We start from the raw sequence: 22,708 nt of genomic DNA, 5'->3' as shown, positions 1-22,708 counted from the left end.
ACAGGACCAAGATGAGCCAGTAAACTAGTTGGATGAAAGTAGTGGCCAAGTTGCTCAACCTCCCTCGGCGCAGGGGCACTATTTGAGGATAAACCTACAAGCAAAGTTCAGATTGTCTGTGCTACCTCTTATGTACTCGAAAGTTTACTCGTACAAGCATTAATTTTAGCAAGAAGTACCTCCGACTGAACACCATTTACCAGTCTGTACCCTAGGTAATTAAAGTTCTTCCATGGACCATATTGGATGTGATCTCAATCATTTGGATGCATAAACATATTGAACATGTGTATATCTGAATCTTTTTGTGAATTATCTATGAATACTGTTGTGTGATCTATCAATCATTTGGATGCATAGACATGCTAAACTTGTGTATATATGAATCTTTTGAGTTGTTGATAGTGAATGTTGGCTATGAATATGAACGTGTCATGTGCACCCGAGTTTGATACGAATGTTTACCTTTTCTGTTGTACTTGTGTGTGAACTTGTTAGTATGCCTACTGTGGGGTATGTGACGTGTGGGTGTCAACGACACACCTTCTTACCGAGAAGAATTGCACTTGCTTTCTTAGGGTAGCAACGGCGCATCAACTCTTTTTAATCTTTTTGCTCTGTCTTCCCCCTCCGCCGCTCAACCCTGCCGTAATGTTTTCGGCCTCAAAACAAACATAGTACTGCGTTGTTTTTGGGGCTTGATGAAAATCGAGTGCTGGTTTCTGTAGGTTGGCCCACCCAACAAATGGGCTGCTGGTCCACCACAGACTGGGAGGCTAAAAATAGAAGTTGTATGGTGCAGAGTAAAAAACGCCATCGAGAGCCATCCACTGAAGAAAAAATATTCGCTCTTGATGTGCTTCTTAAGTCGTGCCGCTGCCCCCCTCTTTAATCCAGTTCGCTCGGGGATCTAGCTGGTATGATTTTTTCCCAAAGGGCAAACAAGTATCAGCTAGTCCTATGTTTTGTATTTTAACATGCGTAGCCCACGACATATGGAGACAGTGGGTTCAACTTATTTTTTGAGGTCCATACCGCCCTATGGGCTTTTTCTTAAAGATCGGCAGCCCAATGTATTTTTCTAATAAAACGCATGTCTCTGTTCTAGTTATCTATATGTAAGAATAATAATGTTGTGTCCAATTTATGTTTTCCCTTCTAACCACATTATATATATTTATATTATTACTATTATCCTATATTTTATAGAGACTTGTATATAAATTATAAAAACATCCCACGTGGTATTAACTTATAAAAGTAAATGTTTAACACAAGTTGGCAAGGAAAATCCTGGTTGTTTTTGACTCCTAGGCAAGGAAAAATCCTGGTGATTGCGTACAAAAGCTTGCGAAGATTTTAAGGACAAATGTAATAATAACGCTCTCATTTTTATTTTGAGCAATAACTCGCTAATTTGTTAATTTTATATATAAAAAATGTGCCTCTCTGGTTTAGTTTTTTATATTAATAGCTCCTTCTAACATAACATTATATATATAACGAGCCCAACTAATTCTTGTATTTCAAGGAAGTGCAAATGGGTTGGGATTTCTTAGAAAATATAAATGGGCTACATTGACGTGAAATTATTTGTTCACCCTGAGGGAGTCCTGGATTAAGGGGTCCTCGGACAGCCAGACTATATACTTTGGCCGGACTGTTGGACTATGAAGATACAAGATTGAAGACTTCGTCCCGTGTCCGGATGGGACTCTCCTTTGCGTGGAAGGCAAGCTTGGCAATTCTGATATGTAGATCTCCTTCTTTGTAACCGACTCTGTGTAACCCTAGCCCCCTCCAGTGTCTATATAAACTGGAGGGTTTAGTCCGTAGGATAACGACAATGATAATCATAGGCTAGCTTCTAGGGTTTGCCTCTACGATCTCGTGGTAGATCAACTCTTGTAATACTCATATCATCAAGATCAATCAAGCAGGAAGTAGGGTATTACCTCCATCGAGAGGGCCCGAACCTGGGTAAACATCGTGTCCCCCGCCTACTGTTACCATTAGCTTTAGACGCACAGTTCGGGACCCCCTACCCGAGATCCGCCGGTTTCGACATCGACATTGGTGCTTTCATTGAGAGTTACACTGTGTCGTCACTATAAGGCTTGATGGATCCTTCAATCATATTCAGCGACGCAGTCCAGGAGGAGGTTTTCCTCCCCGGATAGATCTTCGTATTCGGCGGCTTCGTACTGCGGGCCAATTCGCTTGGCCATCTGGAGCAAATTGATAGCTACGCCCCTGGCCACCAAGTCAGGTTTGGAAGCTTGAAATATACTGCTGACATCCGTGGAGACTTGATCTTCGACGGATTCGAGCCCATGTCAGGTGCGCCGAACAGTCACGACGAGCATGGCTTAGATCTGCCATCAGACAACGTTCGGGAGATCACGCCTACGGCGGCCCCGGGAATCAATCCAGAGCAGATCGCGCCATCCGAGGATTGGTGGGTGGACCCTGCCACGGAGGCCGCACACTCATCGGCGTTGGAGCCGAACACTGACCCCACCCCCTGTGAGGCCGGTGTTATCGGACCCTCGTACTCGTCTCCGGCTACAGGCTTCAAACCACGCGCATCTGTGCCCATCGAATCTGATTGGGCAATAATCATGGAGTTCACCTTCACGGATATCTTTTAGCACTCGCCCTTGGGTGACGTGCTAAATTCATTAAGGGCTCTCTCCTTGTTTAGAGACTCTTGGTCGAACTATGTCTGGCTCGAGTGGGAAGCGGGCGATGAAGAAATTCGTTCCCCACCCACCACCCACGTAATAGCCACTGTCGATGAGTTAACCGACGTGCTTGACTTCGACTCCGAAGACATCAACGGTATGGACGACGATGCAGGAGAAGAACAGGAACCACCGCTCACAGGGCGCTGGACGGCCACCTCATCATATGATATATATATATATGGTGGACATCCCCAAAGAAAGCAATGGCGATGAGGCAACGGAATATAATCCCCTGGAGAAGCAATCGAGGCACAATAGTGATACCGGCACAAGATATGATAACAATTCGGATGGTACCGAAGACGAAAACAATCCTGCCCAGCCAGGCTCCGAGCAGGCCGAGCAAGAAGATGGGCAAGCTAGCCCTAAGGAACAGGTAACAGATGGAGAATTAGAGGATGATAATTACATGCCTCTCTCCGAAGACAAAGTGAGCCTTGGCGACGAAGAATTCATCGTGCCTGAGGATCCCGTCGAGCAGGAGCGCTTCAAGTGCTGGCTTATAGCCACTACAAAAAAGCCTGAAGAAGAAGCAACAGCAACTTCAAGCTGATCAAGATCTGCTAACTGATAGATGGACCGAGGTCCTGGCTGCCGAGGAATGCGGACTCGAGCGCCCTACCAAAAGTTACCCAAAGCGCAGGCTGCTACCTCAACTCGAGGAGGAGGCAGTAAAGCCTACACTACCAGTGCATGACGCGGCTGACCAGTCACCCCGTGGCCGAGACAAAGCGGTGTACCAGCTCGAAGTCCAGACCACACCCCGTCGCCAATCAAACAATAATACTAAGGCCCGAGGCTATACGAAGGACCTGCGAGACATATTGGAAAACAAAGCAGGATAGTCAAGATCGATCTACGGATCACGCGGGCGCGCCACAAGGCGTGACGATGACCGTCACGCCGGATACACTAAACAAAAGTCCGACTGGGACGAATACAACAAACCAGACTCATTTGAACCACGCCGGGATGTAGACCGGCATAGAGGCGTCGCACACCCCCTATGCTTCACTGATGAAGTAATGGATCATGAATTCCCAGAATGGTTTAAACCCGTGAACATTGAATCATATGATGGCACAATAGACCCCGCGTTATGGATTGAAGATTTTTCTCCTACACATTCACATGGCCCGCGGCGATGATCTACATGCCATCAAGTACCTAGCACTTAAGCTCAAAGGACCGGCTCGGCATTGGCTGAATAGCCTGCCAGCAAGCTCCATTGGCAGTTGGGAGAACCTAGAAGACGCATTCCTCGACAACTTCCAGGGGACTTACGTGCGACCACCGGATGCTGATGACTTAAGTCACATAACCCAACAGCCCGGAGAGTCATCCATGAAATTCTAGACTCGGTTCCTAACTAAAAAGAACCAAATTGTCGATTGTCCGGATGCCGAAGCCTTAGCGGCCTTTAAGCATAACATCCGTGACGAATGGCTTGCCCGACACCTCGGCCAGGAGAAACCAAAGTCCATGGCAGCCCTCACGACACTCATGACCCGCTTTTGCACGGGCGAGGACAGCTGGTTGGCTTGTAGCAACATCACTCCAAAAAACTCTGGTGATTCAGACGCCAGAGATAGCAACGGCAAGCCACGATGCAATAGACACAAGCGTCACAACAATGGCGACAACCCGAAGACACGGCAGTCAACGCCGGATTCAGAGGCTCTAAATCCAGACAGCGGAAAAAGCCGTTCAAAAGAAACAATCTGGGCCTGTCCAGTCTGGACCGCATACTCGATCGCTCATGTCAAATTCACGGCACCCTCGATAAACCAGCCAACCACACCAACAGAGAATGTTGGGTGTTCAAACATGCCGGCAAGTTGAATGCTGAAAACAAGGAAAAGGGGCTGCATAGTGATGACGACGAGGAGCCTCGACCGCCGAACACAGGAGGATAGAAGAAATTCCCTCCCCAGGTGAAAACGGTGAATATGATATACGCAACCCATATTCCCGAGCGGGAACGGAAGCATGCACTAAGGGACGTCCATGCGATAGAGCCAGTCGCCCCAAAGTTCAACCCATGGTCCTCTTGTCCGATCACTTTTGATTGCAGGGACCATCCTACCAGCATCCATCATGGCGGTTCGGCCCCATTGGTCCTCGACCCCATCATTGATGAATTCCATCTCACACGAGTCCTTATGGACGGTGGCAGCAGCCTGAACCTGCTCTATCAGGATACAGTGCGCAAAATGGGCATCGACCCCTCAAGGGTCAAACCCACAAAAACCACCTTCAAAGGTGTTATACCAGGTGTGGAGGCCTGTTGCACGGGCTCAATCACACTGGAGGTGGTCTTCGGATCTCCGGACAATTTCCGAAGCGAGGAGTTAATCTTCGACATCGTCGCCTTCCGCAGTAGCTATCATGCACTGCTCAAACGAACCGCATTTGCCAGATTCAATGTGGTACCGCATTATGCATACCTCAAACTCAAAATGCCGGGACCTCGCGGGGTTATAATAGTAAATCGAAACACAGAACGCTCACTCCGTATGGAGGAGCACACTGCGGCCCTCATAGCAGAAGTACAAAGCAGCCTTCTAAGGCAGAACGCCAATTCGGCGATAAAAAGCCCGGACACCATCAAGCGAGTCTGAAGTACCTACAGCAGGATCATCCGGCACGTCCAGAGCTCGCCTAGCAATTCGGCCTCCATCCTAGTCCCAGTCAAGCGGCGAAATTTGTGCCACGCGTACATAATTACGCACTCAAAGTACCATGGGCATAGGCGGAGGCACGGTTACGAAACGGTCCACAATGCGGCTCAACCGCCCCAGGACCCATATACCTTCACATCTTCTCTTTTTCAGGTCCCTATTTTCAGGAGGCCCTCCCGACAGTTCAATCATCGGACACATAACGGGATGGAAAAACCAATGAGACAAGAAGCTCTGGTGTACAACGGAATCCCCAGGTGGTCTCTGATAATGATCGTTATACCTGTTTTACATACCCACATACAGCTTACCCTTGGCTAGTACATGTCAAATAATCGTATTTTGCTTATCGCACTACTTGTATACATGCGCTTTGGTGTATTATTCGAATAACAAGGGAAAATAATGTACAACGTCAGCTTCCTATTACATTCATTTACCCCTTTCCTTTATGGTTTATTTATTAAAAAATGCACCCATACACTTTGGTACGTCCAGTTCGCCAGGGGCTTCAATGTACCCCATAACATGGCAAGAAAAGTCCGAACACTTTTGACAGTGCGGCACCCCGAACTTATAGCATTATATGCATCAGCTCCGAATCAAGTCTTGGGTCAATAGTTGGGTTTGCCCGGCTCCCATGTTTTGGTACCTTACGTTCCACTATATCGGCTAAGGTAGCACAGGGAGAAATACTGCAATTGTGTCCCGGTTCTTCCGGACGAGCACCTTAGTAGAGAAAGCCGAAAACTGACTATCATGATGAGGTGAGAGCTGGTCGCTGTTCGAGAGGTCTCAAATCCTTAAAGATTTTTTCCGCTTCAGGCGAGGAATCGGCCTTGTCCGATTTAGGCGTGTATAGCACCCCAAGTTTGGCCTTCCGAATACTAGGGGCTTCGCCAAAATTTAAAATTGTAGACTTTTATGTCTAAGTGAGAGCGATAAAGCTGTATAGTCCGATTGCCTTGTTCGTTGCGCTAAACACCTCCTTAAAAGGACCAAAAAATTGGATAAAGAGTGTTTATACTGATCCCGAACACCCCAGTACTAGTTGCATGGGGACAGAAGCCGACGACTGGCCAACTCTCAGATTTTATAAACGGACGCACAGAAGGTAATATTTTAAATCAACAAGCGCCATATAGCGCACACGAACTCGTTTTCATATTATAGGATGATATGAGTACATTCATTCAAATATTACATCCTTAGCATTCATCCACCACAAGGCGGGCACCCTTAATGACATTGTCATAGTATTGTTCGGGTGGCGATGCTCCTTGCCCTTCGGCGGCCCCTCTGTCACCAGCTTCTCGGCATCCATCTTCGCCCAGTGCACTTTCGCACGAGCCAAGGCCCTGTGTGCACCTTCAATGTAGATGGACCGCTTAATGACTTTAAGCCGCGGACAGGCATTTACCATCCGCTTGACAAGGTCGAAGCAGCTGCCGGGCAGGGGCTCGCCAGGCCATAGCCAGACTATGAGGTCCTTCATGGCCAGTTCAGCCTCCTTGTGAAGTTCGACCAGTTGCTTCAGCGGGTCGCTCAAGGGCATCGGATGTTCGGCCCCAATATACTGGGACCAAAACAACTTATCCGTCGAGCTCCCTTCATCAGCTCGGTAGAACTTTGCGGCATCAGAGATACTGTGCGGCAGATCTGCGAATGCTCCTGGAGAGCTTCGAATTCGGGTAAGTAAAAGGAAAGTCTCCTTCACATGCTTGCTTTGCATAATGAATGCCTTACCTGCCGCTATCTTCTTGGCCGCCTCAATCTCTTGGAGGGCCTTCTGGGCTTTGGCCTTGGCGTCTTGCGCGCTCTGCAGGGCCTTCGCAAGCTCCGACTTTTGCGTCTTGGAGTCACACTCCAAGGACTCAAATTTTTTCATGAAGTCCTAGAGCTCTTGCTGGACCTCATCAACCCGAGCCTCCTATTTTTCGCACTCGGTGCGCTCCTTGGCTGCTTTGTCTTCGGCCTCGGACAACACCTTCTTAAGGGCCGCCACTTTGGTCGTGGCCCCTATTATATTTATGATGCTTCTATTAGCATCAACAATTTTTCCTTTATATGACATTCATACGGGGTATTACTTACCTCTGTTCTCCTCGAGCTGCCTCTTCATGAGGTCGAGCTCTTCCTCGACCCATCCCAGGTCCCACTTCAGTCCCGAGACCTCTGCAGTACGGGCGGCAGCGGCCGACAACAACACCTGCTTATTCACATAGACATAATATGATTAGACTCCTAAGGAGGTTATTTGATCCTCTGTTCGGCCTTTCTTTCCGAACACCAAACAGAGCATCAGGGGCTATTGTCTATATTATGATATTCTTTCATAATTTAATTACTTACCTCAAAGCCTGTTAGGAGGCTGACACAGGCTTCGGTCAATCCGCTTTTGGCGGACCAAACCTTCGCAATCACCATACTCATAAGAGTACGGTGTTCTCCCCGAAGCGTTTCCAGCAAGTTGTCCGATGACTCCAGATGGACAGAGGTCATCAGCACGGACGGCTCGCTCCCCTTAGCGAGGGGCTGCCTGCCTGAGTCCGGAACCACTGGAGGTTCCGGCACAGTATCCGGCTAGGGGCCAAGTTTGTTGCGCCCCCCCTCATCAGAATCCATGGGGGTCTCCCCCCCCCCTCATGTGCCCGGCGTCGGGGATTTCACCTTGAGGCGCATCTAGAACTATCTCCCCCTAACCCGATAACCTTTGGGACAACACCTCGGTGTCATCCACGGGCCGGGGGGTGGTGGCCGTCGAGAGCGAGTCGCTATTCATCGCAGACGCACTCAAAGACCCATCCGAGGAGGATAAGTCGATGCGGGCTTTGGACAGACAACGATCATATTCAACATGATAAGAAGCAATAAAGCAAGACGTGCCGGAAGCATTATGGTATCCGGACACTTACGACTTCGCCAGGGGCTTGTCCCTGGGCAGCCACTCCTCGTCGTTGTAGGCAACAGTTGTGGAGTGGTCCAGTGGGAGTGTCCTTCCCTTCTTGGACCCTTCGGCCTCCTCGGATGGGATGTCCTTCCTTTTCTTCTCCCCCTCGGGTTGGCGGGGGGAGGGTTTTCCTCTTCCTCCTCCTTGTTTTCGTTGGAGGAGTGCGCCTCGGTGTCTACGGACGATGAGTCCGACACCACCTTGCGCCGGAGACCTTTCCTGGTCCCCATGGCCTTCTTCTTGGTCTTCTTCTCCGGCACCTCATAGGGCGTCGGAAACAGCATCTCCGTTAGGAGAGCCGTCGCTGGATCTTTGGGTAGTGGAGCTGGGCAGTCGATCCGCTTCGCTGTCGCCACCTAGTCCTGTTAAGATTGGTGGGAAGGTTTAGATTCCTTTCATGAATATACTAGGGGAAGGAGCATCTTGTAAAACATAGAGAACTTACCGGATTGGCGGGGCGCTTTGCACGAAGCCCGCGATCTTCGGTGACGGGAGGAGGTACCTCGGCGGCCTTGAACAGCACCTTCCAGACGTCTTTGTGCATTGTGTCGAAGAGCTCTCGCAGCATCTGGTGTTCGGCCGGGTTGAACTCCCACATATTAAATGCCCGTCTTTGACACGGGAGGATCCAGCGGAAGAGCATGACCCGGACCACGTTGACAATCTTGATTTTCTTGCTTATCATATTCTTGACGCAGTTCTGGAATCTGGTCAGCTCTGCTGGCTCACCCCAGGCTAAACCCTTCCTTTTCCAGGAGGTAAGCCGCATGGGGATGCCAGATCGAAATTCGGGGGCCGTCGCCCAGTTGGAGTCGCGCGGTTCGGTGATGTAGAACCACCCCAATTGCCACCCCTTCATGGTCTCCACATAGGAGCCTTCGAGCCAGGCGATGTTGGGCATCTTGCCCACCATGGCACCTCCGCACTCCGCTTGCTGGCCGACCACTATCTTCGGCTTCACGTTGAAGATCTTCAGCCATAGGCTGAAGTGGGGCTTGATGCGGAGGAAAGCCTCGCACACGATGATAAACGTCGAGATATTGAGGATGAAGTTGGGGGCTAGATTGTGGAAATCCAGCCCATAATAGAATATGATCCCACAGAAAAATGGGTGGAGGGGAAATCCCAGTCCGCGGATGAAGTGGGTGAGAAACACAACCCTCTCGTGGGGTTCCGGAGTAGGTATGATCTGCCCTTCATCCGGGAGCCGGTGCGCGATGTCTGCGGCCAAGTATCCAGCCTCCCGGAGCTTCGTGATGTCCTCCTCTGTAACGGAGGAGGCCATCCACTTGCCTCCTGCTCCGGACATGTATGGAATGGCTTTACGGAGAAGGTGAGAAGTTGGGCGCTGGAGCTCGAGAGTGCGAGAATGGATGAGCGAAGGAGGAAGAAGGCGTGGGTGAAAAAGGGGAATCCCTATCTCTTTATAAAGTTGGTAGAAACTGTGCGCCTCCCCACATGCCCGTTAAAATCGCTTATTCCCCAAGCGCCACGATTGATGGCGCGGTTGGGTTACCCACACCCGTATTGATGAGAATCCCACGATAAGGGGACACGATCTCTGCTTCAACAAGACATGTAAAGGAAACCGCCTCGCAATATGTGCAGTAGCTGGTTGTGAAAAATGGTTCAAATAATGACCGAGCCGTGGTGTGATGTCATGCTATGAAAAGTTGTCAGCAGATTAGATTTGTGGAATATTGTGCTCTCTACGGTGGTACGTGGAATTTGTTTTGCAGAGCCAGACACGATCCTTGTGTTCAAAATCTTCTATGGAGTATTCGGAGAAGGAACTCGCCTTGCAATGCCGGAGACAATCTGCACGCCGGACTCATCATCATTGAAGCCTAGTTCAGGGGCTACTGAGGAGTACTGGATTAAGGGGTCCTCGGACAGCCGGACTATATACTTTGGCCGGACTGTTGGACTATGAAGATACAAGATTGAAGACTTCGTCCCGTGTTCGGATGGGACTCTCCTTTGCATGGAAGGCAAGCTTCGCAATTCGGATATGTAGATCTCCTTCTCTGAAACCGGCTCTGTGTAACCCTAGCCCCTTCCGATGTCTATATAAACCGGAGCGTTTAGTCCGTAGGACAACAACAATTATAATCATAGGCTAGCATCTAGGGTTTAGCCTCTACGATCTCGTGGTAGATCAACTCTTGTAATACTCATATCATCAAGATCAATCAAGCAGGAAGTAGGGTATTACCTCCATCGAGAGGGCCCGAACCTGGGTAAACATCGTGTTCCCCGCCTCCTGTTACCATTAGCCTTAGACGCACAGTTCAGGACCCCCTACCCGAGATCCGCCGGTTTTGACACCAACACACCCAGCCCAGCAAATGGACTGTACATTCTAGAAAACATGGGTTAAATATATGCCACATTTTTGCAGGCTGACATGTGGGCCAATAGGTCGAAGCCTACGCAGGTCATTGTCAACTTGGTCAACAAATGATTATGACATCCACAACCATTGGATTTATATCCAACGGCCGGCATGCACCTTGAATTTCTTGTCTTCTTCCTCCAGCGTCGCCGGGACCGCCTGGTCCGGCCTCCGGCGGCTAGCGGCTGTGCTTAGCATGCATCGCTACGAAGCGCTACCCCACTGCCGTCCGAGCTATCCCTCCACCCCTCGACACCTCCTATTATTCTCCACCTACTACAGCCCCACGCCGCACCAGAACCAGTTATAACCCTTCTCCTGCTCTCAATCTTCGACTCCACTACCGCATCTTCCCATCTCCGAGCCGTTCCCGTCTGGGCCTCGCCGTCGTCCACCGCCTCGCTGCGCTTGGTGCAGCGTGGTCAACAAATGAGAGTCATCAAAAGAGGACTGTACATGGAGAGCCTGACGGCTGGGACCCATGAGGTCCATGGTCATAGCCAAGGAAAGTTCCTCCTTATTAAGCTAAAAAATGTTTCCTCCACCTGACAGCTGGGACCCACCGGCTGTATCTTCGCACGGAAGGAAGTGCCTCCTTGTTATGCGAAAAAATTATTTCTCCCGTTGACAGCTGGGACCCGTCAGATTTGATGGCTGACTTGTGGGCCTACTAAGCGAACGTGTACGCGGGGCTTTGTCAACTTAATCAACAAATGATTCTAGCAGCTGGACCATTGGATGTCAATCCAACAACTGTGCTCCTTCTTCAACCTCTGTTCTTGCTCCTGTCTCCCGTGGGCAGCACCGTGGCTGTGCTGCCGCGCACCCGAACCAGTCAAGTTTCCCACTCCTCTCCATCTGCGACTCCACTGCCCCGTCTTCCCCATCTCTAGGTTGTTCTAGTCTGGGGCCTCGCCGTCGTCCATCGGCCTTGGTGCGCTCGTCACGATGTGGTCAACGTGGTCAACAACCGAGAGTCATCGGAAGATGACTGTACGTGAGAGGCTGACAGTGGGGATGCACCACGCCCATGGACGCATGCATGCAATGGAACGCGACGTGGTCAACATGGTCAAGGAACGACTTCCATCGGAAGTGTACTGTACGGGGAGAGGCTGACAGCTGGGTCCACGGCCGCAGCAAGGAAGTGCCTCCTTATTACACAGAAAATAATGATTCCTCCACCTGATAGCAGGGACCCACCGGACGGGCCACTGTATTTCACAAAAAAAGTTTCCCCCTGACTGCTGGGACCCACCGGACGGGCCACCGTATTTGGCAAAAAAACGTTCCCCCCGCTGTCAGCTCGGACCCAGCGGAAGTGCCTCCTTATTACACAAAAAAATGAATACTCCACCTGCTAGCTAGGACCCACCTTGGTGGGAGGCTGACTTGTCGGCCTACTAAGTTGACGGGGATGGAGGGCTTTGTCAACTTAGTCAATATGAACGATTCTAGCTCCAGTGACCGTACGATGTCCATCCAACGACCGTAGTGCTTGTTGAACCTCTGGTCTTCTTGCTCCAGCCGCCCAAACCAGCGTCGGTCCTGCCGCGTGCTCCTGCCTCCCATGGCCGGCTGTGATGTTGCGGAGGCCTCACCGCCCCCTACTACTCCCACCGCTGGCCAGGCCATCCCTCTACTCACCCACACCCCCTGTTATTCTGCGGCGACGGCAGCCTCACACCGCAGCCGAACCAGTGAACCCTCATACTCCTCTACGTGTGGGCATCCACTGCCGCGTCTTCTCCGGATCCGTGTTGTCCCCTTCCTAGGCCTTGCTGTCATCCACCGCACTGGTGCTCTCGGCACGGCGTGGTCAACATGGTCAAGGAACGACTTCCATCGGAAGTGTATTGTACGTTGATAGGCTGACAGTTGGGTCCACGACAGCCGCAAGGAATTGGCTCCTTGTTACGCACAAAATAATTATTCCTCCACCTGACAGCAGGGACCCACCGGACGGGCCACTATATTTCATGAAAAAAATGTTTCCCCCTGACTGCTGGGACCCACCAGCTACATCTTCGCATGCAAGGAAGTGCGTCCATATTACGGGCAAAAAAATGATTCGCCCCCTGACTGCTGGGACCCACCAGCTACATCTTCGCACGCAAGGAAGTGCCTGCCAGTTGGGACCCACCTGGTTGAAGCGTACGTAGCGTTGTCATTCTGGTCGCGAACATGTATGTAGATACTGGTCGATGTAGACGTGCACGTGTCGTAGTAGAGGCGCGCACGTAGCATGTACATGTACGTACCGCGGCCAGGGTGCAAGAAAGTAAATATGGCCACGTATGTACATATGGGAGGGGTCTCGAACGCCTACTTGCTCATACGTACGGCCAGGGCTCGTGTACATGGCTGGGTCGGAACGGAGAAACTGCATCGTTGTCGTGTTCATGGGGAGGCAACAGAATGCATCGTGTTCATTGGGAGGCAACAGAATGCGTGGGAGCCAACCGGCTTGGACGGAACAGCCGATGGAAACAAGGCCTGGCGTGCCGAAGAATGGAGGAAACGGCCTTGTGTTCGACCTGCCACGTTCGAAACGGGATCCTGTTCATCGGGAGGGGTCTGGCGTACCACAAAATGGAGGAAACGGACTTTTGTTGGACCTCCTATGGTCAAAACAGGGTCCTGTTGATCGGGAGGGCTGTGGCGTACCGCAAAACGGAGGAAACAGACTTGTGTTGGAGCGCTACGGTCGAAAAGGGGGTCCTGTTCATCGGGAGGGGTGTGGCGTACCGCAAAACGGGACTCCACGGGATACTGTTCATCTCCACCGTCGGCCTCCTCCAGCGTCCACGGGCTACTGTTCATCCACCGTCGACCTCCTCCAGCCTCCTCCTGCGACTGTTCATCCACGGGCTCCTGTTCATCCAGCCTCCACCGCGCGCAACTCCACCGGCTACTGTTCAACCAGCCGTCTCCATGGGCTCCTGTTCAACCACCCCTCCACGGGCTACTGTTCATCCAGCCCACCACTGACTACTATTCAACCAGCCCTCCACGGGGTCGTCCTGTTCATCCAACCCTCCACGGGGTCCTGTTCATCCAGCCCCAACCGGCTCGATCGATCGGGGTCCTGTTCATCCACCCCCACTGGGAACTGTTCATCCAAACCCCCCAGCAACGCTCACTGTTCATCCAACCCCCCAGCAACGCTCACTGTTCATCTAGAGGCAGCATCGATCGGCTTTAGTTAGCAGCAGTAGCGAAGGAATCACTTGATCGCTCGGGTTCAGTAACGCGTAGCCTGCAGTGCAATCGCTCGGGTTCAGTTAGGCGACGCCTCGCTCGGGTTCAGTTAGAGCCCAACGCCTCGCACCCACGCGCGTACGGTACGAGAGAACGCGCATCACTCGGCCCGTGACCACCCACCGTAACCGGGAACTCCCCGATATTTTCCTCGCCCTTGCTTCTACCACGGTTTTTTCCGTCATGGACGGCCCAAAGAATGTCATGCAGCTGCGTCTCCGGCCCGCCCAGGACGAAAAGCCCATTTTCTGTCATGATTTTTTGTCATAGAAGTAGGAGGCAACCACATCTATGATGATACCGCGTTTTGTCACAATTATCATCATAGAAGTGTCATAAGTATGATAGAATTTTTTTTCGTTCGGCCCAAAATGTCACGGATGTGTCTTTTTTTTTGTAGTGTGTGGTGAACTTAAAATATAAGCCTGGGCTAGACAGGCCATAGCCCAGTTGAAACCCTGCTCCATCTCAACAACAACAAAATACTGCTCGAGCAGCTACGTCCCAGGTGTCAGGCGATCTTGTGTTGTTCTCTTATCTATTCACTATACACGCTGACAATGTCGTGGGTCCCAGATGTCAGGAAACCACTGGGACGAAGCATTTTCTTTTTCTATACACTGACAATGGAGTATATATAACAAAAACTGAGGAACTTCCTTGAGTACGTGTCACGCCCAATATGCGACCCTATCCTAAAGGAACTCGAAGGTCCCACCAAGGATAGAAGCGCATATCGGAGACGCTTTTGCAAGGTGGATATCATTACATCATACCATTACATAATAGTTGGGGATACATACAAGAGGCATACAATGCCACACGAATACAACATCATCATGCATAAGAGCAACATCCAACTACGGATGAAACACAAACATGAACTCAAACGACATCCACCCTGCTAGCCCAGGCTGCCGACCGGGAACCTATTCCCTGAATGACAAAGCAGAAGAAGAACTCAAGACAAGCAAGCATCGCTCTCACGTCATGATCATTGCATTACCTGTACCTGCAACTGTTGTTGTAGTAATCTTTGAGCCACGAGGACTCAGCAATCCCATTACCATGGGTATCAAGACTAGCAAAGCCTAATGGGAATGGAATGGATAAGTGGTGAGGTTGCAGCAGCGACTAAGCATGACATGGTGGCTAACTTACAAATACCAGAATAAGATGAGAAGCTACGCAAACGGTCGCAAAATAGTAATGATCAAGAAGTGATCCTCAACTACTTACGTTCAACCATAACTCCACCGTGTTCTCTTCTTGACCCACTCGAAAAGAGACCATCACGGTTACACACGCGGTTGGGTATTTTAATTCGAATCTGGTGTCAAGTTCACTACAACCGGATATTAAAAACCCCCATCTACCACATAACCGTGGGCACATCTTTCTAAAGTTTATACCCTGCAGGGGTGTTCCAACTTAGACCATTATAAGCTCACGATCCGCGGAGAAATCCTCCATCGCGGGACATCCGATCAGACTCAGGGTCCCGGTGCACAAGACATTTCGACAATGGTAAAACAAAACTAGCAAGACCACCCAAATGTGCCGACAAATCCCAATAGGAGCCGCGCGTATCTCGTTCTCAGGGCACACCGGATTGTCCAAACTTCCGGTACGCCAAATCCAGAGTTGCCCCTGGCGGTCATCGGTGGTTTACGATTTGGACCAACACTCAGAGGAGCACTGGCCTGGGGGGGGGGTTGATTAAAAATACCAGGGGTCCGGAGAAAATCCCCTATTTAAGTTTTAGTTGTTATTAGGCAAATGGTAAAACCAAGGTTGGGCCTTGCTGGAAGAGTTTTATTCAAAGCGAACTGTCAAGAGGGTCCCATACCCCTCACCGTGTTAGGGACGCAAAATCAAGGAACAAAACACCAGGCATAAGGCCGAGCCTTCCAACCTTTACCAAGTATATAGATGCATTAATTAAATAAGAGATATTGTGATATCCCAACATAATCATGTCCCAACATGGAGCAATCTTCACCTTGACCTGCAACTAACAACGCTATAAGAGGGGCTGAGCAAAAGCGGTAACATAGCCAGACAACGGTTTGCTGGGAAGGGTGAAAAAGGTTAGAGGCTGACATGGCAATTTGGGAGGCTTGATAAACAAGTGGTAGGAAGCGCGACATAGCGATAGCATCAAGACAACTAGCATAGCAATGATAGTAATGAGATCCAAGGTGACGATCATCTTGCCTAAAATCCTGCTAGGAAGAAGATCGAGTCCATGAAGAAGACGAACGGGCATAGACGAACCAAGCGTAGTTGAGCGAATCCTCATGATCGCAACGAAACAAGAACTATCAAGAAGGAGCACAACCAGAAAGAAGCAAACAACATGGTAAACAACCAGCACATAAACATGGCATGATACACAACCAAGTATGATGCATGTTCGTTTAATGAGGCATGGCATGGCAAAGTGCAACAAACAATACTACAAGTTAAATGGAGCCTAATATGCAACGAGTTGCATATTGACGAAACACCACATTCAACTATTTAGTTAGCTCCCGTTTAGGTACCCAACAATATTAAATGTTGATTAACATGGCAAGAGGTGAAGCATAATAAAACTACCTATCTAGGCAAGTTTAAATGAGGCCGGAACAACAAACAACAATTCCAAAAAATCCTCATATGCATATTTTGAATTTGGTACTGTTCTGCCCTATACACAATTTTAATGTTGTTAAACAGCAAAATAAAGTGCAGCAAGTTAATCTATGCATTTTTCTACCCCATTTGCATATAAAGTTTATTTAAAACAGAGTTACGGTTATTTAGTTATGAAATTAACCATTTTAACATGTCATTATACAAATTAAATGCAAACATCAAATTAAACATTTCAAACATGGACTAAAGATGCAGATTATGAAAGTACAGCAAAATCTGAGCATTTTACATATATAACATGTTTTATTTGGATGCATGGACATTTAGTTATGAGCATTATAAAATGATGGCATTTACTGTAAATATGCATGCACTGGAAAAGGATAAAACCACAGAGCAGAAAAAATTACATGCTTGGGCCGGAAGCACCACAGTGCAGCGGGCCAGGATTGGAATCAGCCCAAATGTGCGCGGCGTGCACGATTTGAAACTACCTATGTAATTAAATGCAAACATCGAATTAAACATTTCAAACATGGACTAAAGATGCATATTATGAAAGTACAGCAAAATCTGAGCATTTTACATATATAACATGTTTCATTTGGATGCATGGACATTTAGTTATGAGTATTATAAAATGATGGCATTTACTGTAAATATGCATGCACTGGAAAAGGATAAAACCACATAGCAAAAAAAAATACATGCTTGGGCCGAAAGCACCACAGTGCAGCGGCCCAGGTCTGGAATCAGCCCAAATGTGCGCGGCGTGCATGATTTAAAACAGGGGAGCAGCAGAAAGAAGAAAATGAATAGGGGAACCCCTAGGATTCGATCCCAGGACATACTGGTGTGCGCGTTGGGCGCTGATTTCTGCGCTAGAGCTCTGAATGTGGCTAAACAGGGAGATCAGAGTTTGTGAATAATCAAGAGGCAGGAGCCTTCTTCTTCATGAATCGCAGAAGAACTGGGTGACGCCGCCACCGAGAAAGATGGCAATCATCACGATCACAGGCCGACGGCGGGGGTGCGGAAATAGGTGGGTATTGGAATTACTTTCCTTCCTAGATGCATATTCTGGATATCACCAGATCTTCATGTCCAAGGAAGACGAAGAGAAGACCTCATTCATCACCCCATGTGGTACATACTGTTTTATCTGCATGCCATTCAGATTAAAGACTGTCGGGTCTACTTTTGCAAGGGCAATCCAGATTGGTTTCGAACCACAGCTGCACAGAAACACTGAAGCCTATATGGATAACATTGTGGTCAAGACCAAGGACAGAGCAACTCTTATCCAGGATTTGGAGGAGACACTTGCAAATCTGTGCAAGATCAACTTGAAGCTCAACCCAAAGAAGTGTGTGTTTGGCGTTCCCTCCTGCAAGCTACTTGGGTTCTTTGTGTCCCATCGGGGAATCGAAGCCAATCCCGAAAAGATCAACGCCATCGAGCAGATCCAAGCGCCGGGGACAATTAAGGATGTGAAGCCAATCCCGAAAAGATCAACGCCATCGAGCAGATCCAAGCGCCGGGGACAATTAAGGAGGTGTCTGACAGGGTGCGTTGCCGTGCTAAGTAGATTCATTTCCAGGTCTGCCGAGCGTGCCCTGCCATTCTTCAAAATCTTGAAGAAGGCAGGACCCATGAAGTGGACCCCGAAGTAGATGCGGCCCTGCAAGAGTTGAAGGACTACTTATCTTCTGTACCCACCTTGGTTGCTCCCAAACCACAAGAGCTATTGCTGCTATACTTAGTGGCAACCAACCAAGTGGTTAGTGCAGCCTTGGTGGCACAACAGGAAGTGGACAAGGCAGAGAGTTAGCAAGGACCGGTAGAGTCAGATAAGGATCAGGACAGAAGTAAGCATGACAGCGATGGCAACCCCAAGGACACGACAAGGAAGAAAGTGGTGCAGCACCCAATGTACTTCGTCAGTTCCTTGTTATAAGGGGCTCGATCGAGGTACTCTGGTGTGCAAAAATTGATCTTTGGTCTCATCATGGCCTCAAGGAAACTGCACCACTACTGCCAAGCCCATGAGATTATGGTTGTCACTCGCTTCCCATTGCAAAGGATATTCTGAAACCCTGAGGCTACTGGTAGAATAGAGGAGTGGCCTTTGGAGTTATCCAGTTTTGGTCTTAAGTTTGAGAGCACATCAACAATTCAGAGCAGGGCGTTGGCCAAGTTTATTGCAAAATGGATGCCAACCCCTGATGAGGAAGTGATAGAAATAGTTATCCCTGGCAAGGAGGCACCCCAAGAATGGATCATGTATTTTGATGGTGCCTTTTCGCTACAAGGGCAGGGGGGCGTGCTTCTTGTTGCACCCTCAGGGGAGCACTTGAAGTACGTCGTCGAGATGCATTTTGCCTGGGAAGAGGCAACCAACAATACAACAGAGTATGAAGGGCTCCTTGCCGGGCTCAGGATTGCCACAGAGTTGGGAATTAAGAAGTTGATCATTCGAGGAGATTCACAGCTTGTGATGAGACAAGTCAACAAGGATTAACAAAGTCCATTGATGGAGGCATACGTTGATGAAGTGAGAAGATTGGAGGAGCGCTTTGACGGATTGCAAACAGAGCACATACCCCGTGCAGAAAACAACATAGTTGATCATCTATCAAAGTGTGCTGTGCAAAAGCTTCCTATGGAACCAGGAAATTTTGTTCTCCATATTACTCAGCCCTCTGTACCCCCAGCAACAATGGCCCGGAAAAGGAGAAAGATGGACTCCGGTAAGCCTCTCCCAGTAGAGCCTCGTGCTCCATGCAGGGACCCTGTTGGAAACTCACAACTTGCCGACCCGCACCGTCCCACCGGGACCACGGTCCTCGCGGACGAGGAGTGTGCCCCTGCAGTTGAGGAGGTGCCGCTAGTCCTCGTTACTGAGCCCCAGGCTCCAACTTGGGCAAGGCACATAGTCCACTTTATCCAAACCGGAGAACTCCCCAATGACCAAGATGATGCTGAAAGAGTAGCCCGGAGGGCCAGTATGTACCAGTTTGTTGATGACACTCTGTACAGAAGGAGGCCCAACAGTGTGAAATTGAAGTGCATCTGCCGGGAAGTAGGAAAGGAACTGCTGGCTGAGATACACAGAGGCATGTGCGGCTCCCACATTGGATCAAGGGCATTAGTTCGGAAAGCATTCCGTCAAGGATTCCATTGGCCCAGAACCCTCAAAGATGCGGTCAAGCTAGTCACAAAATGTGAAGCCTTCCAGTTCCATCCCATGAACATCCACCTGCCTGCCCAAGCTCTTCAGACAATCCCTTTATCATGGCCATTTTGGTCTGGGCCTCGATATCCTTGGCCCTTTCCCCCGAACAATCTGTGGCTTTGAATACTTGTTCATTGCCATTGACAAGTTTATAAAGTGGCCGGAAGTCACTCCTATGAGAAAGGTGACTGCTCAGTCAGCTATCAAGTTTTTGAAAGAGCTGGTGTGTCGATTTGGAGTTCCGGCAAGGATCATTACCGACAACGGCACCTAGTTCACGAGCCACACCTTCATGCAATATGTTCGCACCCTTAGAAGAAAGGTCTCATTTGCATTTGTCGCACATCCCGGAAGCAATGGGCAAGCTAAGAGGGCGAGCACTGAAGTGCTGCGGGGCCTCAAGTCAAGAACCTTTGATACGCCGCGGAAGCACGGCAGGTGGTGGATTGATGAGTTGCCGGTAGTCCTCTGGTCCCTCAAAACGACACCAACTCGAGCTATCGGGCAAACTCCTTTCTCGCTGGTCTATGGGGCAGAAGCAGTTATCCCCATGGAACTCATTTACGGGTCGCCTCTATCAGCATTCTGGATACGGGGGTACCCAAACTTGCCTGCCCGCGGTCCACTACGTGGCTCCATCGATGGCTTGGTACGGACCAACTTTAGCATCAACAACTCAAGACCCTCGTGAGGGGCCAAGCCTCGTGAGGCGGACGACACCAAGACCTCCAAGGGGATCGGCGTCCTTAGGCTATCTCCCGAGGAGCGGAGATTTCTATGCAAGGTGCACCTCACAAGGCTCGACGTGAGCCATGACGACCAAGGCCAGGCAGGCGCCAGGCGTGCACGAGCGGGCATCGTGTACCAGTTTCCTCTTCAGTGCAAAGGAGGCAAGCAGCAGGCGCGGAGTCCCGAGGAATCAATCAAAGGTTTCCATTCCGGTGCAATGAGACCAAGACCGCTAGGACGGAGGTCATCACCGAGCCTACCGCAGCCTCACGACCAGAGGCTTTTGCAGCCGAAGACCACTTTAGTCAGGATAGTATGTACTTGTTGTCTCCTCTCAAATCTGGCCGTTGTGGGATCCCTTCTCGCCAACATTTGGGAAGACGGCCAATGCCACTAGAAATAGTACCTAGGCACCACCATAGAAGGGGGAGGCCGAGCCAGATCCATCGAATCCATTCCACCCTCACCAGCTCACCCAAGGCCAAGAACACCTCATCTCCTGAGGCCTTTCAACCACTGTACTAGTTCATCCTCAGCCCCTCGAGGCAATCCACCACAAAGCAGGAGTAGGGTTTTACACTGCAAGGTGGACCGAACCTGGGTAAACTGATGTGTCTTTCTTTCCTTTGAGCTCGATGCGCTAGGTTGTGAGGTTTCACGAGTAGCACGCCGGGTAGGTTGAGATCTCCGCATGCATCCCAGAGTTCTAACCTCTCAAGGGTTTGCGGAACCCGAAATCTGACATTTGGCACGCCGGGTAGGGGTGCGTCGGAGATCCGCCGCTTCGTTCGCCACATCCCGCGACCGGCCTCGATGGCAGGTGCTCCGCCGCCGATTGGGCCGTCACGCACCTTTGGGGGAGCCATGGGCCTCCGCTCTTTCACCCCCGCCTTGCGTTGGGTGGAGTGGCCACCCAAGTTGAGGTCGGAGATGCCGCCCCGCTACGACGGTGCAACGGATTCGGCTGGCTTCCTCCAGGTGTACGAGGAAGCTGTTTGGGCAGCCGGTGGAGACGACAAGGTGATGGCTAACTGACTCCCCATGGCCCTCGTAGGCGTGCCGCATGCCTAGATGCTCAACCTGTCGGAGTCCTTTGTGGCCTCCTGGGAGGAGCTGTGCGGCCTTTTCATCGCGCACTTCGCGGCGCCGGCGCCACCCGTCGTCGAATCTCTCCTGGGTGGCTCAGAGGAGCCACCCTCCGACCGCTACATCAAGCAGTTCTAACGCCAAGTAAGTGCCGCCCAGGTGCAGTCGTGGGCTCCCCCGGGCTAGGCGGCGCCCAAGGATGACCTCACCTTTGGCCCAGAAGATCACCCTGCTACCGCAACGGGAGCTGGCGCGCTCCCGATGCTCTGCACCCCCACCATCTACAACGTGGCTGTCACCAAGACCCTCATCAACGACGGAGCTGGCCTCAACTTGCTCTCCGTGGAGGCATTCGGCTTGCTTCACGTGCCCCACGGTCGGCTCCGCCCCACCAAGCCTTTCTCCAGGGTCAGCAACAGTTCCGCCAGCCCCTTGGGTAGATCCGCCTCCCCGTCACTTTCGGGACTCACGACAACTACCACATCGAGCTCATCGACTTCGACATCACCCGGATAGACCTGCCATACAACGCCATCCGTGGGTACCCGGCCCTAGCCTAGTTCATGGCAGCAACTCATCCAACCTACAACCTCATGAAGATGCCAGGCAGCAGTGGTGTCCTCATGGTGGCAGGAGACACCAAGGACGCACTGCAGGCCCTTAAGCTTGCCTTCAGGACCACGGCGTCCGTGCAGTCAAGGAAGAAAGAGGGCCCTGAGGCTCCGGGAGTAGCACTAGACAAGAAGAAGCAGTTGTTTTCCAAAGACCGAGCCGAGACAAAGCAGGTGCGAGTTGATGAGGATGGGGCGTCAGGCACCACCTTCACCATAGGAGATGGCCTCCCCCCAGACCAAGAGAGAGTGTTGGTCAGCTTCTTGCGTGCTAACAAGAAAGTGTTCGCATGGGAGCCCAAGGACCTGGCTGGGATCTCAAGGGGAATAATCGAGCACCACCTGAGGGTGTGCCCAAATGTGCGCCCCGTGA

The sequence above is a fragment of the Triticum aestivum genome, chromosome 4B (genome assembly GCF_018294505.1).
Source record: "Triticum aestivum cultivar Chinese Spring chromosome 4B, IWGSC CS RefSeq v2.1, whole genome shotgun sequence".
Lineage (NCBI taxonomy): Eukaryota > Viridiplantae > Streptophyta > Magnoliopsida > Poales > Poaceae > Triticum > Triticum aestivum.
Note: the sequence above shows the minus strand (reverse complement) of the source record.